Here is a 17654-nt window from a genome sequence, read left to right as displayed (position 1 = left end):
AATGAATATGGTCAGAAATGTCACCGGGTGCTAAGGGGAAAATGGACACAAAAGTTATTGAATGAAGAAAATGGGCACAAAATTACTAGATTCCTTGGGGAATATGGGCATAAAAGCCACCAGATGCCAGGAAGAATACAGGTATGAAACAACTAGATCAGGGCTCAAAATTTCAAGTCCTGAGCTACTAGCCAGTCCTTAAGGGTTACTCGCCACCAGTTAACCCAACCAATCCCTACCCTGCACCACTCCTAATTCTGCCCCTAAACACGCCCTCATAAATTATCTCATGAAATGACACTTACATGTTTTATGCAGAATTAAAGGGTCACTAAAGGAAAACATTTTTTTAGCTGAAATGACTGTTTACAGGACATAGAGACATAATAGTTAACTGATTCCTTTTAAAAATGATTAAAAATAGATAAAAAAACAATCATATAATGTGCCTGCAGTGTAGTTTCGTTTTTGCTGTTGTTTGCTGGTTCTCTGATGTACAGAGAGCCACTAGAGGGCAGTCAGCCAATAGAGAGCAGTGATACTTTGTCTAAAACCCCTCAGCACCAATCCAGTTTCGTTTTACACACAGCTCCTTGATTAGTGACCACCGTGAGAAATCTCCCAGTACTGTGGTTATCAGGAAACAGGCAACCAGGAAGTGTCCAGAACAGAGAGGATTTACAGCAACATGAAAGCAAAAACGAACAATGAGGACATGAAACCAGGACTGCAGTAAGGTAAAGGAAGCTATTTAGCTAAAAAAAAAAAAATCCTTTAGTGACCCTTTAAGTTACAAACTTTATCAGTGCAGCCACACCTGTGCCCATCATTGCAGCCTCTGCTTACTGTGCCAACCATTGCCGCCTCTGCTCACTGTGCCCACCATTGCGGCCTCTGCCCACTGTGCCCACCATTGCAGCCTCTGCTCACTGTGCCCACCATTGCAGCCTCTGCTCACTATGCCCACCATTTCAGCCTCTGCTCACTGTGCCCACCATTGTGGCCTCTGCTCACTGTGCCCACCATTGCAGCCTCTGCTCACTGTGCCCACCATTGCGGCCTCTGCTCACTGTGCCCACCATTGCAGCCTCTGCTCACTGTGTCCACCATTGCAGCCTCTGCTCACTGTGCCCACCATAGCAGCTTTTACTCACTGTGCCCACCATTGCAGTCTTTACTCACTGTGCCCACCATTGCAGTCTTTACTCACTGTGCCCACCATAGCAGCTTTTACTCACTGTGCCCACCATTGCAGTCTTTACTCACTGTGCCCACCATTGCAGTCTTTACTCACTGTGCCCACCATTGCAGTCTTTACTCACTGTGCCCACCATAGCAGCTTTTACTCACTGTACCCACCATTGCAGTCTTTACTCACTGTGCCCACCATTGCAGCCTTCACTCACTGTGCCCACCATAGCAGCTTTTACTCACTGTGCCCACCATAGTAGCTTTTACTCACTTTGCCCACCATAGTAGCTTTTACTCACTGTGCCCACCAAAGTAGCTTTTACTCACCGTGCCCACCATAGCAGCTGGATGCTGGAGGAATGACTTATGGGTTGGATGCTGGAGGAATGATTTACGGGTAATCTGAACGGCTCCCGATCAATCCCTGCATTCCGGCGGTACCCGCGCCCACCCCCCCCTTTCTCACTCCCAGCTCCTCGCCAGAAACAATTTTCCACTCGCATTTTGCGAGTAGGCGAGTGGAAAATTTGAGGGCTGAACTAGATAATATGAAGAATATGGGCAGAAAAGCCACCAGATGTCAAAAGAGAATATGGGCACAAAAGCCTCCAGATGTCAAAGAGAATATGGGCACAAAATGACTAGATGCCAGGGAAAATATGGGCAAAACCCACCAGGTGCTAAGGGAAAACTGGAGACAAAAGTCATTAGATGGCAGGAAAAAAATAGACACAAAAGCCACCAGATGCCAGGAAGAAAATGGTCACAAAGAATAGATGCCTGGCTGGGGAATATGGGCACAAAAGCCACCAGATGTTTTGCAGAATATGGGCCCAAAATGACTAGATGTCTGGCAGAATATGGGCATAAAACATCTAGATGCAATGAACAATATGGGCACAAAAGATATCAGAAGCAAAGGAGAATATTGGCACAAAATGACTAGATGCCAGAAAGAAAATAGGCAAAACAACACCAAATGCCAAGGAGAATATTGGCATGAAACGACTAGATGCCAGAAAGAAAATGGGCACAAAAGTTAATTGATGCAAGGAATAAAATGGCACAAAAGCCACCAGATGCAAGGAAGAAAATGGGCACAAAATAGCTAGATGGCGAGGAGAATATAGGCATAAAATCCACCAGATGCCAGAGAGACAATGGGCTCAAAATGACCAGATGCCTGGGAGGATATGGGCACAAAACAACAAGATATAATGAAGACTATGAACACAAAAGCCAGATACCAAGGAGAATATGGGCAGGAAATGACAATGTTTGTGAGTAGGGATGAGCCGAACACCACCCTGTTCGGTTCGCATCAGAACTTGCGAACACACCAAATGTTCATTTGAAATTTAGAACCCCGTTAAAGTCTATGGGACTCGAACATTTGAAATCTAAAGTGCTAATTTTAAAGGTAGATATGCAAGTTATTGTCCTAAAAATTGTTTGGGGACCTGGGTCCTGCCCCTGGGGACATGTATCAATGCAAAACTTCAGTTTTTTTCGGGAGCAGTGATTTTAATAATGCTAAAAGTGAAACAATAAAAGTGAAATATTACTTTAAATTTCGTACCTAGGGGGGGGTGTAAAGTTAACATGTGAAATATCGCATGTTTCAAGTACATAGAACTGTCCCTGCACAAAGTGTCATTTCTGAAAGAAAAAAATACATTTAAAACTGACTTGCGGCTATAATGAATTGTCGGCTCTGGCAATTCAGAGCGAATTCATTCATAAAAAAAAAAAAAATAGCGTGGGGGTCCCCCCAAATTCAACTACCAGGCCCTTCAGGTCTGGAATGGATATTAAGGGGAACTCCACCCCAAATTAAAAAAAAATGACGTGGAGTTCCCCCAAATATCCACACCAGACCCCTTATCCGAGCACGTTAACTTGGCCGGCCGCAGAAAAGAGGGGGGACAGAGTGCGCCCCCCTCTCCTAAACGGTACCAGGCCACATGCCCTGAACATGGGGAGGATGTCTCCATGTTGATAGGGACAAGGGCCTCATCCCCACAACCCTTGCCCGGTGGTTGTGGGGGTCTGCGGGCGGGGGGCTTATAAGAATCTGGAAGACCCCTTTAACAAAGGGGACCCCCAGATCCTGGCCCCCCCTATGTGAATTGGTAATGGGGTACATTGTACCTCTACCATTTCACAAAGGAAGTGTATATAGTTAAAAAAAACATACACACCACAGAAAAAAGTCCTTTATTAATAAAAAAAAATAAAAAAAAAACAGCGATAATAATCCACTCGTCCTGCCTTCCTGCTCCAACGTTGTCTGTATCCAGCGACGGGTGATCTCCGGTCCAGCGATGAGAAGATCCATCCATCCAGAGCGCAGCATCGCCGACCTCCCAGCGGAATGACGCGGGTGAAGCTTTGACATTTCTTATATAGGGGAGGCGGGGCCACCTGTCACGTGACCCCGCACCCTCTGACGCACCCTCTGCTACGTCACTGGGGAAGCCCAGTGTTCCCCCTTGCGTCAGAGGGGGCGGGGTCACGTGACGCGACCTCCGATGCTGTGCTCTGGAGCTCTGGATGCCGGAAGATCTTCTCATCGCTGGACTGGAGAGGAGATCACCCGTCGCTGGATACAGACAACATTGGAGCAGAAAGCCGGACCAAGAGTGGATTACCACCGCTGGATTTTTTTATTTCTTTTTTATTAATAAAGGACTTTTTTCTACGGTGTGTGTGTGTGTTTTTTCCAACTATTTACACGTCCTTCGTGAAATGGTAGGGGTACAGTGTACCCCATTACCAATTCACATGGGGGGGGCAGTAGCTGGGGGTCCCCTTTGTTAAAGAGGTCTTCCAGATTCTGATAAGCCCCCCGCCCGCAGACCCCCACAACCACCGGGCAAGGGTTGTGGGGATGAGGCCCTTGTCCCCATCAACATGGGGACATCCTCCCCATGTTGAGGGCATGTGGCCTGGTACTGTTCAGGAGAGGGGGGGCCGCACTCTGTCTCCCCCTCTTTTCTGCGGCCGGCCAGGTTAACGTGCTCGGATAAGGGGTCTGGTGTGGATTTTTGGGGGAACTCCATGCCATTTTTTTTTTAAATTTAAGGTGGAGTTCCCCTTAAAATCCACACCAGACCTGAAGGGTCTGGAATGGATATTTGGGGGGAACCCCACGTAATTTTTTTTTAAATTGACGGCGGGGTTCTCCTTAATATCCATTCCAGACCTGAAGGGCCTGGTAATGGAATTTGGGGGGACCCGCCACACAATTTTTTTTTTTTATGAATGAATTCGCTCTGAATTGCCAGAGCCGACAATTCTTATAGCCGCAAGTCAGTTTTAAATGTCTTTTTTTTCTTTCAGAAATGACACTTTGTGCAGAGACAGTTCTATGTACTGGAAACATGCGCTATTTCACATGCTAACTTTACACCCCCCCCCCCCCCCCCAAGTACGAAATTTAAATTGTTTCACTTTTAGCATTATTAAATTCACTGCTCCCGAAAAAACGTCCGTTTTTAAAACTTTTTTGCATTGATACATGTTTCCTGGGACAGGACCCAGGTCCCCAAACACTTTTTAGGACATAACTTGCATATTAGCCTTTAAAATTAGCACTTTAGATTTCTCCCATAGACTTTAACAGGATGTTCACCGGCTTTTCGAATTTGCCGCTAACACCCCTAATTGTTCTTTGTTCGCCGAACAGGCGAACAGGCAATGTTCAAGTCGAACATGAGTTCGACTCGAACTCGAAGCTCATCCCTATTTCTATTTGTGAGACTATGGGCACAAAATCCACCCGATGCCATAAGGGAATATGGGCACAGAACCCACTACATGCCAAGGAGAATATGGACACATATGACTAAAGGCTTGGAAGGATATGGGCACAAAACCACAAGGGGCAAGGGAGAATATTGGTAAAAAAAACAACGACATGTCACCCCGTAGGCTACATGTGTGTGATAGAACGCGTTTTCTGTGATCGATGATGCTATTGTGGCGTTGCAACTGTTTTCCTGTTAATTGTGTAATCTAGATGTCATGGTTTATTAATTGTAAATATGGTGTGAATAGCTTTGCCAAACCTTGCTAACTTCGGATGTGGCTTTTGCTTTGTCTTTCACGGTGTGATTTACTAATTGTGGTTTATAGAATACTGTAGTGCTCTTTATATCACTGTAATCGGTACATTGTGCAATATTTGTTTTGGAATTGGTATTATATTGGTATTGTAAATTATTATTATTATTATATAATAGTTCTTCCCTTCTCTAGGCACACTCCTTGGTGCAAAAATATTTTATTTTTAAAGCTGCAATGTTTATGTATTGTTTTAGCTGTAATAAATCAGGTAGTTTTATGTTTTTTTTAATGTTCATGCATTGTTAGGCATAATATTTGTTTTTTTGTTTTTAGACTTTGTATTTTTTAGTGTCCCTTTACTGTAAGTCAGGGGTTTCCAAACTTTTTTTAAAGAGGGTCAGATTTGATAAAGTAAACATGCGCGAGGGCCCACAATTTTGCCTGATATTCTTTGAACCATTAAAATGAAATGCAAATGAACAAATACACTGCCCAACAAGAACTCTCTTGCCTTTGTGGTTGTGTGGTGAAGAGTCTATTGCCTCATACACACCATCAGTTTTCCCGGTGAGAAAACTGTGAGGAGAGATTTTTGCTGGGAATCCTGGCCACGTGTATGCTCCTCGCAGGTTTTACGATGGTCTTTGGCTGTTTTCCTATGGAACCATAGAATCTATCCGCAGATAAATCCCATCAAATGGGTTTCAGCGGATAGATTCTATGGTGTGTACACTCCTGCGGATATTTATCCTCGGATAAATCTCCCCTGGGATGGATTTTCAGCAGATGAATATTTGCTGACATGCTCAACAAATCCATCTGCTGAAGTCCATCCCAAAGGATGGATCCGCTCGTCTGTACAGACTCACCGGATCCATCCGTCCAAAGGGATTCCCCGCACGCGTCGTAATGATTTGACGCATGCGTGGAATTCCTTATATGACAGCGTCGCGCCCGTCGCCGCGTCATAATAGCGGCGACGGCGCGACACGTCATCGCCAGATGATTTCAGCGCGGATTTCAATGCGATGGTGTGTACACGCCATCGCATAGAAATCTTCTGAAATCCTCGAGAGGATTTATCCGCGGATACGGTCCGCTGGACCGTATCTGCGGATAAATCCTCTCGTGTGTATGGGGCCTAAGAGAGAAAAGATTCGACATTATAGAGAGAAAAGATTTGACATTATAGAGAGAAAAGATACAACATTATAGAGAGAAAAGATTCGACATTATAGAGAGAAAAGATTCGACATTATAGAGAGAAAAGATTCGACATTATAGAGAGAAAAGATTCGACATTATAAAGAGAAAAGATTCGACATTATAGAGAGAAAAGATTCGACATTATAAAGAGAAAAGATTCGACATTATAGAGAGAAAAGATTCGACATTATAAAGAGAAAAGATTTGACATTATAGAGAGAAAAGATTTGACATTATAGCGAGGAAAGATTTGACATAGAGAGAAAAGATTCGACATTGTAGAGAGGAAAGATCGCTGCTGGAATTGGGTGGGGGAAGTAAAATAAAAATAATGATATTGATGAATGTTATTGGCTGATTGTAACCAAAGAGGAGGAGCAGTAAAGTAGCTAGAACTAACTTGACAATTCAACATGAGCGACGAAAATTCGACAAAGCATCGAAAAACATACAAATGTTGAATCTGTCATTGAAGGCTTATGGTGTCTGTTGATAGTTCTAAGAAGATTCGACGGAGCAGCAAAACTGTACAACGCTGCAATCATACATTTCCGGTCAAATGCTCGGCCCATAGGCTATAGAAAAATTCTAATGTTGGTTGACTAGTAATAATAATTAATAAATACAATTATTACTAGTGTCATACAAATTAGAATTCTACTATAGCTTGTAGGCGGAACAATCGACCGGAAAAGTATGATTGCGGCGTCGTACAGTTTCGCTGCTCCGTCGAATCTTCTTTGAACATTCAACGTACACCATAAGCCTTCAATGACAGACTCAACCTTAATTCGTTCGGCTTTTCGGACAAATGCAATTTCCAACGAAAAACAAAATATATAAAAACGAATTTCGGGAGTAACTAAATAAATGTATTTTTCGGATGAAAATTAAATTCCGAAACAAAATATTTCAGTGTGCACATGTCTACTTTTCATTGCAATGGGCAGGGGTGTTTTGGGATCGCGCTCCCAAACCACCCCAAAGATGCTGCTTGCACAAGCGCACCGCCCCAGTGTGAAAGCACTCAGGCTTTGACATTCGGGTGGCATGGAAGGCAGTTTTCAGGTGCTTTACAGTCGCTATTTATAGCGCTAAAACCCCTGAAAACTGCCTCAGTGTGAAAGGTATCTTAGTGTCACCAGTGATGTCAGTGGCAGTCAGTCAGTTCCCCCCAGCATCAGTTAGTGTCAGATTGCCTGCCGCACTATCGCAGTCCCATTAGAAGTCGCTGATCACCACCACAAGTGATATAAAAATAAATAAATAAATAAACTTCAAAATATATATCCCATAGTTTGTAGACGCTATAACTTTCACACAAACCAATCAATAAACACTTATTGGATTTATTTGTTTTTATCAAAGACATGACACAGATTACATCTTGGGCAAAAGTTTTATGAGGATTTTTTTTTATTTTTTACATTTTTTATTAGGTGTTTTGTTGCAGAAAGTAAAAGACATTTTTGTTTTTCCAAAATTTTTATTTATTTTTTGCTTATATGCCAAATAATAAAAACCCGGTGGTGATCAAATACCACCAAAAGAAATCTCTACTTGTGTGAAAAAAATTATATAAATTTTGTTTGGGTACAGTGTTGCATGACCGTGCAATTACCAGTTAAAGTAGCTCGGAGCTAAATACCAAAAAATGCCCTGGTCATGAAGGGGGTAAAACCTTCCGGAGCTCAAGTGGTTATCCCAACAGCTGCTAATTAGTTTCTAACTGTGTTACTGAAGTTCTTTTTAGACAATGACTTTGTTCAATCGTGACCAATTTTCAGAGCAATGTGGCCACATTCATTTTTCAGCGTGGCACGTAGCTTGCCCTGTATGTATTTGCCATTTCATGGTGCCCCCTCTCTTATGCTGTGATGTTGGGGGTATGTTTCTGTAGATATAACCAACCAGACAATGTATAAAAAGTAGCTATCTTATGCCGCATACACACCATCACTTTATGTGATGAAAAAAAACGACATTTTCTGTGAAGTAAAAAATGACGTTTTTGAAACTTCAATTTTCAAAGACGAAGTTGCATACACACCATCGTTTTTCTCACAATGTTCTAGCAAAGCGAGGTTACGTTCACCACGTTTTTCCATTGAAGCTTGCTTCATAAGTAGCTTCTGGGCATGCGCGGGTGAAAAAACGTCGTTTTAAATGACGTTTTTGCTACACACGGTCAATTTCTGTGAAGTAAAAGTTGACGTTTTGAAAAACGACACATAAAATTGAAGCATGCTTCAATTTTTTTTGGTCGTTTTTTAGAAGACATAAAAAGGGAAAATTTATTATCATACTTACCGTAATTTTCCTTTCCTGATGGACTCCATGGCAGCCTACGTGTGGGTTAATCCCGCCTCCTCTCCAATGTGATAGGACCCCATACCCATAAAAGTTAACTCACCAATAGACTCAGTGTTCCGTAACTATCCCGACTCCATAATTTCAGGGTGGGAACTCCGTCTGCCATGGAGTCCATCAGGAAAGGAAAATTACGGTAAGTATGATAATAAATTTTCCTTTTTACTGACTGACTCCATGGCAGCCTACGTGTGGGAAATAACTAGCCAAACACACGGGTGGGTATGCTGAACAGAAATATATTTAATTTGTCCCGTCAGCCGACAAGACTGATAAACCAAAATTTACAGAAGACAGTGCTGCAGGTTCAACACAGTAATGGGACATAAAGGTGTTTATAGAAGACCAAGAGGCCGCTCTACAAATAACGTCTGGCGCCACATGACGGGCTGCTGCCCAGGAAGCTGCCATCCCTCTCGTGGAGTGAGCTGTTACCGCCTGCGGAGGAGCCAAGCCCTTTGCACAATAAGCCTGTTGTATCGTCTGGACGATCCAGGATGCGATTGTTCTTGAAGATGCCTTTTTCCCTTTGTTCTTGCCTGAATGCAGGATGAACAGGTGATCAGAACGTCTGAATGTAGATGTAACTTGAAGATATTCAGTGAGTATCTTGCCCATATCCAGAGGGTGAGTCTCATCAGAATCTGGGTTTTTAAAGGTAGGGAGAACTACTTCCTGATTCTCATGGAAAACCGACGAGACCTTCGGTTTGGAGCCCAGCATAGGTATCAGAACCACTCTGTCTGGAAAAAAGGTGAGAAATGGCTCCTTGTGACCCAGAAAACCGATCTCGGACACTCTCTTGGCCGAGGTGATGGCTACCAAAAAGGCTACTTTGGCTGAAAAGTTCTTCAACGAGGACGGGGAGGGCCCCGACATACTAAGTCCATTCAAAAAGTCAAGTACTAACGGGAGATCCCATTTGGGGAATCTTGGCTTCCTCAGAGGTCTCAATCTTGAGGCTCCACGAAAAAACTGTTTGATTAGTGGATGGTTTGCCCAAGGAATTCCAGAAAAGGCTGAAAGTGCTGAGATTTGAACTCTTAGTGAGCTTACAGACAGGGGTAGGTCTAGCCCTGATTGAAGAAAGCTTAGGATGTTTTGGATTTCTGTGTTCTTGAAGGAACTGCCCGCGGTTAAAGAAAATTCCACAAACTTAGACCATATTCTACCGTACACTTTATTTGTGCTTCCTTTCCTTGAGCTCATAAGGGTAGAGATCACCCGAGAGGCGCAGCCAAGGGATTCTAGCCTTTCCCTTTCAAGAACCAGACCGCTGGTTTCATTTGAGCCGGACAGGGATGGAGGAGCGTCCCCTGGGAGAGAAGGTCTGGTCTGCATGGTATTAGAATTGGGTCCTGAAGACTCAGATGGACTAGAAGAGGGAACCATGGCCTGTTCGGCCAGAATGGAGCCACCATTGTAATTTCTACTTCTTCCGCAAGAAGTCTCTTCAGGAATTTCAGAATTATTGGGATCGGGGGAAAGGCGTACGCCCTCTGAAACCACCACCGATCCGTTAGGGCATCCGTCCCGATTGCCTGGCTGTAGTAACCCCTTGTGTAGAATTTTTTCAATTTGGCATTGTTCGGAGAAGCAAAGAGATCCACTTGGGGATTGACTCCCAGGGACAAGATCCAACGGAAGGACTGATCGTGGAGAGACCATTCGTTGACGTCCACCTGAGTTCGTGACAGGAAATCCGCCTGGGAGTTCTGAATGCCTGGAATGAAAACAGCCGTCAGGTTGACCAGGTTCACTTGGACCCATTTCATAATGGGCTCTACTTCCTGGAGAAGGGATGAGCTCCGAGTCCCGCCTTGTCTCTTGACATATGATACTGCTGTGGTGTTGTCCATCCTTAGGCCCCGTACACACGATAGAATCCATCCGCAGATAAATCCCAGCAAATGGGTTTCTGCGGATAGATCCTATGGTGTGTACACGCCAGCGGATCTGTTTCCGCGGAGAAATCTCCTCTGGGATGGATTCCAGCAGATCGAATATTTGTTGTGCTGCACAACATATCCATCTGCTGGAATCCATTCCAACGGATGGATCCGCTCGTCTGTACAGACTTACCGGATCCATTCGTCCAAAGGGATTCCCCGCACGCGTCGTAATGATTTGACGCATGCGTGGAATTCCTTATATGACAGCGTCGCGCCCGTCGCCGCGTCATAATCGCGGCGACGGCGCGACACGTCATTGGCAGAGGATTTCCGCGCGGATTTCAATGCGATGGTGTGTACACTCCATCCCATCGAAATCAGCGGATATCTTTGAGAGGATTTATCCGTGGAAACGGTCCGCTGGACCGTATCTGCGGATAAATCCTCTCGTGTGTATGGGGCCTTAGAATTACTGACTTTCCCTTCAGCAGTTGTGAAAAGGACTGTAGGGCACACCAGGCCGCTCGAAGCTCCAGGGTGTTCGAGCCTGGATTGTGGAGGCGAGCGTCCCACCTGCCTTGCGCCATGCTTGTGCCGCATAAGGCCCCCCAACCGGAGCCACTGGCATCTGTCGTCACTGTGACCCACGAAACTGGAGCGATGGAGTGACAATTCAGCAGATTCTTCGGTTGAAGCCACCAGAAGAGGCTGCCCCTCATTGACGTTGAAATGTGGATCCGCTGACTCATGCTCCCTGATTTCCACTGCCTGAGAAAGCCGGATTGGAAGGGACGTAGCCTCCAAAGCGCCCATTTCACCATTGGTGTTGTGGATACCATTGTCCCAATGATCTTCAAGCATTGATGAGCTCTTAGGTGGCGAGTACTCAAGGCCCGGGAAATCCTCCCCTGAATTACCGGAATCTTCTCTACTGGTAGGGAGATGGTCTTCCTTACCGTGTCGAATTGAGCTCCCAGATAGGTTAGACACTGAGTTGGCTCTAGGTGGCTTTTTGCCAGGTTCAGGAGCCACCCGAATTCGGACAAGGTCGAGATGACCTGATCTCTCTGTGCCAGGAGAAGGGTTTTGTCTTGGGACAAGACCAGGAGATCGTCCAGATAATGGTACAAACGAATCTTCTTCAGCCTGATGAGGGCTACCAGTGCCAAAAGAACTTTGGTGAAGACCCGTGGGGATGTTGTTAGGCCAAAGGGTAGACATACGAACTGAAGATGTTCCTGGTTGACATAGAACCTGAGGAACTTGTGCAGCTCTGCTGCTACTGGGACGTGGAAATAGGCATCCTTTAGGTCCACAGAAATCATCCAGTCGCCTGGTTGTATTGCTTGTTGGATGGTTGATAAAGTTTCCATCTTGAACTTTTTGTGTGTTATAAATTTGTTCAGGTACGTTAAGTCTATGACTGGACGCCAGGTACCGTTCTTCTTCTGTACTAAGAAGAGAGGGGAGTACACCCCAAGAAACTGTTCGTCTTTTGGGACGTGTACCACTGCTCCTTGAATTTTCAGGAGGTGAATGTAATCTAGAAGGACCTGTCTCTGTTCCAGTGACCCTGGAAGAAGGGTGGAGATGAACTTTGGACAGGGAGGACTGGAAAAGGACCATGTGTGTCCTGAGGTCACGGTCTTGATGACCCAAAAGTCCTTGATTGAGGCCGCCCAGACGTGCCGATAGAGGAGTAGACGAGCTCCAACACGATCCGCTTGGGCGGGCGTTGTCTCAAAAAGATTTCCCTTTGTCGCGTCCAGTTGACGCTTGAGTAGTTGGAGTAGGTTTGCGGTAGGAGCCTCTACCTCTGCTCCAATTCCTTCTGTAGTTTCCGCCAGGTCTGTAAGCGCGAGCTTCCCTAGCGCGATCCGGGCTGTATCGCCGAAATTGGGGTGTTTTTCTTCCTGTCTGGCGCTTGTCCTGAGGAAGGAAACCCGACTTGCCCCCCGTGGCTTTGGAGATGGCATCATCCAGCTTGTTACCAAACAGGGTTGACCCTTCGAAGGGAATCTTGCACCAGTTCTGCTTCGATGATGGGTCAGCAACCCAGGGGCGTAGCCAGAGGGCCCGTTTCGCGGTCACAGAAGAAAGCATAATCCTAGCTAACAGGCGGATTAAGTCAACGGAGGCTTCACCCAGGAATGCGACCGCCAGTTTTAGCTCTGCCGTGGCTGAGTTCTTAGCTAGTTCTTCAGAGACGCCTTTGAGGAAAGAATCAACGTTTTCCGTCCAGGCTTCCATGGCCTTTGATAATGCCGCTAAAGCTAGAGCCGGTTTGCACGCTGTGCCCGCTAGGCCATAAATTCTTCTGAGGTCCTGGTCCATTCTTCTGTCCAGGCCATCTTTGAAAGAGACAGAGTCAGCAATAGGTAAAGTGACGTGTTTAGCAAGTCTCGTTACCGCCGCATCTACTAGAGGAACATTCTCCAAATGTTTGACCTCCTCCTGTTTGAAGGGATAGAGCCTTGATGCTTTGTTAGCCATGGAAGATTTCTTGTCCACCTTGCTCCATTCCTCTTCAAAGATACCCTTCAGTTCAGACAGAAACGGGAACGTAGGGCGTTCTTTTCCCAAGCGCTTAAAATATTTTTTCTGCTTGGCTGGAGAAGCAGGTTGTTCCTCCCATAAGAGAGCCTCCTTAATCGCTTTGACGAGTGGCGTCACCTGCGCGAAGTCAAATTCTAAGCCTTCTTCATCACTCTCTAGGTCACCCTCAGGAAAAGCCGGAGTGGAGGCTTGAGGCCGGGAAGGACCTGGATCCTCTAGGATCTCCAAGATTGGGGAAACAGACCCGTCAGTGTTGGTCTGAATCTGGGTGTGGGGCATGTTCTCTCTTAGAGTTCGTTGAACCACACGTTCCACCAGAGACTCGATGCGATGACCTTCAGTCTCTTTTTCCCTGACCGCATGGGCGTAGCATCTGTCGCACAATGACTTGCCCTCCGGGACACGAGTGTCACATCCCCAGCAGGCTCTGCGATCAGAGCGACTATCATGGCGGTGGGAGCGGTGTCTTGAGGAGGAATGTGAGCTTCTCCTCCGGTGGGAAGAAGTAGAAGGAGATCTACGTTTGGATCTCGACTTGGAAGAAGAGTGTTGCGGTCTGGCAAGGTCTGCGACATTCGGCTCTGGATTAGAAGGGCTAGAAAGACATTTAGGGAAAAATGAGTCAACACCCATGGATTGTGACTAGCAACCCCTAGCCCTGATCCCTTTCCAGCACATACCTTGTGCGTGAGGGCTGGCCGCCTGTAGACGGTGACTGGTCCATCATTTTTCTGGACCTGCGTACAGTGGGTGACAATTCGGAACCAACAAGGAACCTATGGTGCCGAATAAAAAGTATAAGAAATAAAAGTATGCTGTCCCCTTAAGAAGAAATTCTCTGCTAATTACTGCTTTTTTTTTTTTTTTTTTAAAACACCAATAAATAAATAAATAAATGTAACTAAATAAAAGATAGTTCATTTAGACAAAACAATTGAATATAATTAAATAAATGCAGATAGACATAAGTTAAATAGCAGAGCATGGTAAAATCAATGTTAGCCAGAAGTAAAGAACCATTCACTGACCTGGCAACCAGAGGGGAGACACCCAGACACTCAGCTGCTCGCCTGAAGGGAAACCCAATGAACACAGGCGAGCAGCTGATTTTAAATCACCCGCCGGTGACGTCACGCGTCCTCCACGAACGCGCCTGCGCAGTGGATCGCGATCCCACGGCGCCTGCGCGGCCGCCGCGGGAACCAACGGACTGCGCATGCGCGACCAAGCCTCGCTCTGAGGGTGGATACGGCGCATGCGCGGGGCACTAGCGATGGGAATCAGGAAGTCAGAGGCGTGCTGGAACGCAGAAGCGCTCCAGCCGCCATACACACATAGACAGACAACACAGAGGCAAATATAAACCGCTGCCATGGAGGAATATAGAGAAAAGGGACCTTGCCAGCCGATCCTAGATGTCTTCAGCACACGCCACAGCCACAACCAAATGTGCTGGGAAGCTCTCCACCCGCCCATGGCTGGGATCCGAGCTGCACCGCTTAAAGTGTGCCCTTTTCCATTCCTTGAAGAAACGATTTAGATCCATGGAGGAGGAAAAAAAAGGAACACTGAGTCTATTGGTGAGTTAACTTTTATGGGTATGGGGTCCTATCACATTGGAGAGGAGGCGGGATTAACCCACACGTAGGCTGCCATGGAGTCAGTCAGGAAACAACGTTTTCCCCCACACACGGTCAATTAAAGTGACGTTTTTAAAAACGTCATTTTTTTTCATCACATAAAGTGATGGTGTGTACGGGGCATTATAATTAGAGGTGTGAGCTGGTAGCTGCCCTCAGTGCCATCTTGGCTTCCCTTGGGATGTTAATCATTCAGGAAATAGGACACATCAGTAAGTAAACAAGTCACTAATTACAAATCCCCAGCTTCACTCTACTGTGCATGTAGCAGGTAGTTACTTGTAGTGCAATTTACAGAACAGTAACAAGCTGGTTTTATTCAGAGCTCACTTAAACAGCAAAACACAATTAGACAGACACAATTGTGGAACAAGGAGGCAGTTCTTACAGACTGGAGATCAGGCCAAGTGTGTCTTTCCTAAGTAGCAAAAAGGATTAGTACTATTGATCATAGTAGTGTATGAAAATAACTGGTTGGCTGCTTTAATTGGCATCTGTCAGGACCAGGATCTGAACCCAAATTTCTGCTGTGTCTGGTGGTGGCTCTTATTGGCATTGCCGAGTTACCTGAGATGCGGGACAATGCCCTGTCTGAACAATCTTGCCTTGTCTCTTGTTTCTGGTGAACCTTGAACTCTTTGCTCCTCCCATTAACTTTCTGATTTAAGCCATGTATCTGCACTTCCTGTTTGCCAGATTATTATGCTCTGTCCAGCCAACATCTTGCTCCTTTGTGTACCTGTAAAGGTCCTCATCTCCACTGCCACTCCTTACCGATCTTTGGTTTTGGTTTGTTCCTCGACTAGGCTTCCGCTTGATCCCAACCTGCAAGCATTTGTTACCAACCTTTGGCCTGTTCCTCAAGTATGCTTCCACTTGATCCCGAACTGCAACCATTCATTATCGACCTTTGGCTTGTTCTTTGCCCAAGTTACGCTTGATCCCAGCCTGAAATCATTGTTACAACTACACTTCTGCTTGAGCCCAATTTGCAACCATGCGTTACCGACCTGGCTGTGGCTTGTTCCTCAACGCCGCTTCCACTTGATCCCAACCTGTAACCACTTGTTACCACCTTTTGGCTCGTTTACTGACTACACTTTTGCTTGATCCCTACCTGCTATATCTGCTAGTGGACCTCCCAGTGGGCTGATCCTAAGGAGCGTGACCTGGCACCAACACGCAGCAAAACCCATAGAAGCTCTGGTGAATACCGGTTACTGCTTAGACCTTGCACCTCGAGTGAGACCATGTCATCCAGCAGGGTGACCTCCCTGTGTACTTATCCTGCGGGTCAGTGGGAGCCTCTCTACTGCTACAGCTACTGGTCTTTGAGCCTGATCGCGACAGCATCAGTGGATCAGTCTTATTAGAATCAGCAATCTCCAGGTCCCCAGTCCACTCTAATTGTCCCTGACAAAACCATTTTTATTCCTACGTAGTCACTTCTACTACACTTGGTGCCTCACCTCTGACGCTACTGATGCTTTATTTTCTCAATAAATGCAAAGTGTTCTCTGATTAGTGTGATGGAAATTTTGAAATCACAATTTCTCCTCTACAACTCCTCCAATCAGAGAAGGCATTGCATTCATTGAGAAAAAAGGCATTCTTTTAGGCTACTTTCACACTGCCAGCGCGGAGGCATCGGTGGTAAAGTGACGCTATTTTTAGCTGCGCTTTACCTTCATTTTATGCGCCGCTATTCGGCCGCTAGTGGGGCGGTTTTAACCCCCGCTAGTGGCCGAAAAAGGGTTAAAATATCCCACAAAGTGCTGCTGCAGCGGTTCTTTTCTGGCAGTTCGGTGGTGCTGCCCATTGATTTCAATGGGCAGGGGCGCTTTAGGAGCGGTGTATACAACGCTCCTACAGCGCCTTAAAGATGCGGCTAGCAGGACTTTTTTTACTGTCCTGCCAGTGTCCTGCCCTTGGGCTTTCACAATGGAGTGAGAGGAGACGCTTTCTCAGGGCACTTTGCAGGCGCTATTTTTGGCACTATTGTGCCTGCAAAGTGCCTCAGTGTGAAAGTAGACTTTATGATGGCTATACCGAGTGAGCAACAAACCCCCTGTGGTTATTATGCCCAAGGGAGGCCACTTTGCCACCATGGCCAGACCTTTGTCACCCTGGCCAGGCAAAATAACTGCTACTGCACCTGTGTTCTGGGTTCACCTGCCCAGTGCTGACTCCACCAATCTACAGAGGTACAGTGACTACATCCAGATATAGGCCATCCTCCTATGATCCAAGTGTGTGTGTGTGTGCGTGTGTGAGGGTGTGTGTGTCACTGCTGCGACTGTTGAATTCCAGGTCTGCTGCTGTCTTATTAGGAACTGCAGGAACCACCTATAGTCGAATCCAGAGTTGATGTTCCAGACATCCAGGAGAGGGAAGAATCTTAAGCTAGGGTCATAAACGGAACTAAAAGCTGGGTTTCCCACAATAGGGGTGAGTGGTGAAGTCATTGGAGCAATATGGGAGGTACTAGAGATCCTAAAACATGTCCGCCAAGTCTTTCCCACAGTAGGGTGATCAAGAACCGAGGTAGGTAGGCCCGATTGGCATCACAGAACGGAGTCTAATGGAAACTTTGCCAGAGTCCACTCTATCTGTATCCACTGTTTAAGAGGGCCATGAATATGCCAGTCCAACACCCCCGTCATGTGGCATGCTGCGTGAAAGAGGTCCGGTAAAGCCATTCCTCCCAATAGTTTCGGTAGGTGTAGTATTG

Source organism: Rana temporaria, chromosome 2, assembly GCF_905171775.1.
Source record: "Rana temporaria chromosome 2, aRanTem1.1, whole genome shotgun sequence".
In the NCBI taxonomy this organism is placed as follows: Eukaryota; Metazoa; Chordata; class Amphibia; order Anura; family Ranidae; genus Rana; species Rana temporaria.
Note: the sequence above shows the minus strand (reverse complement) of the source record.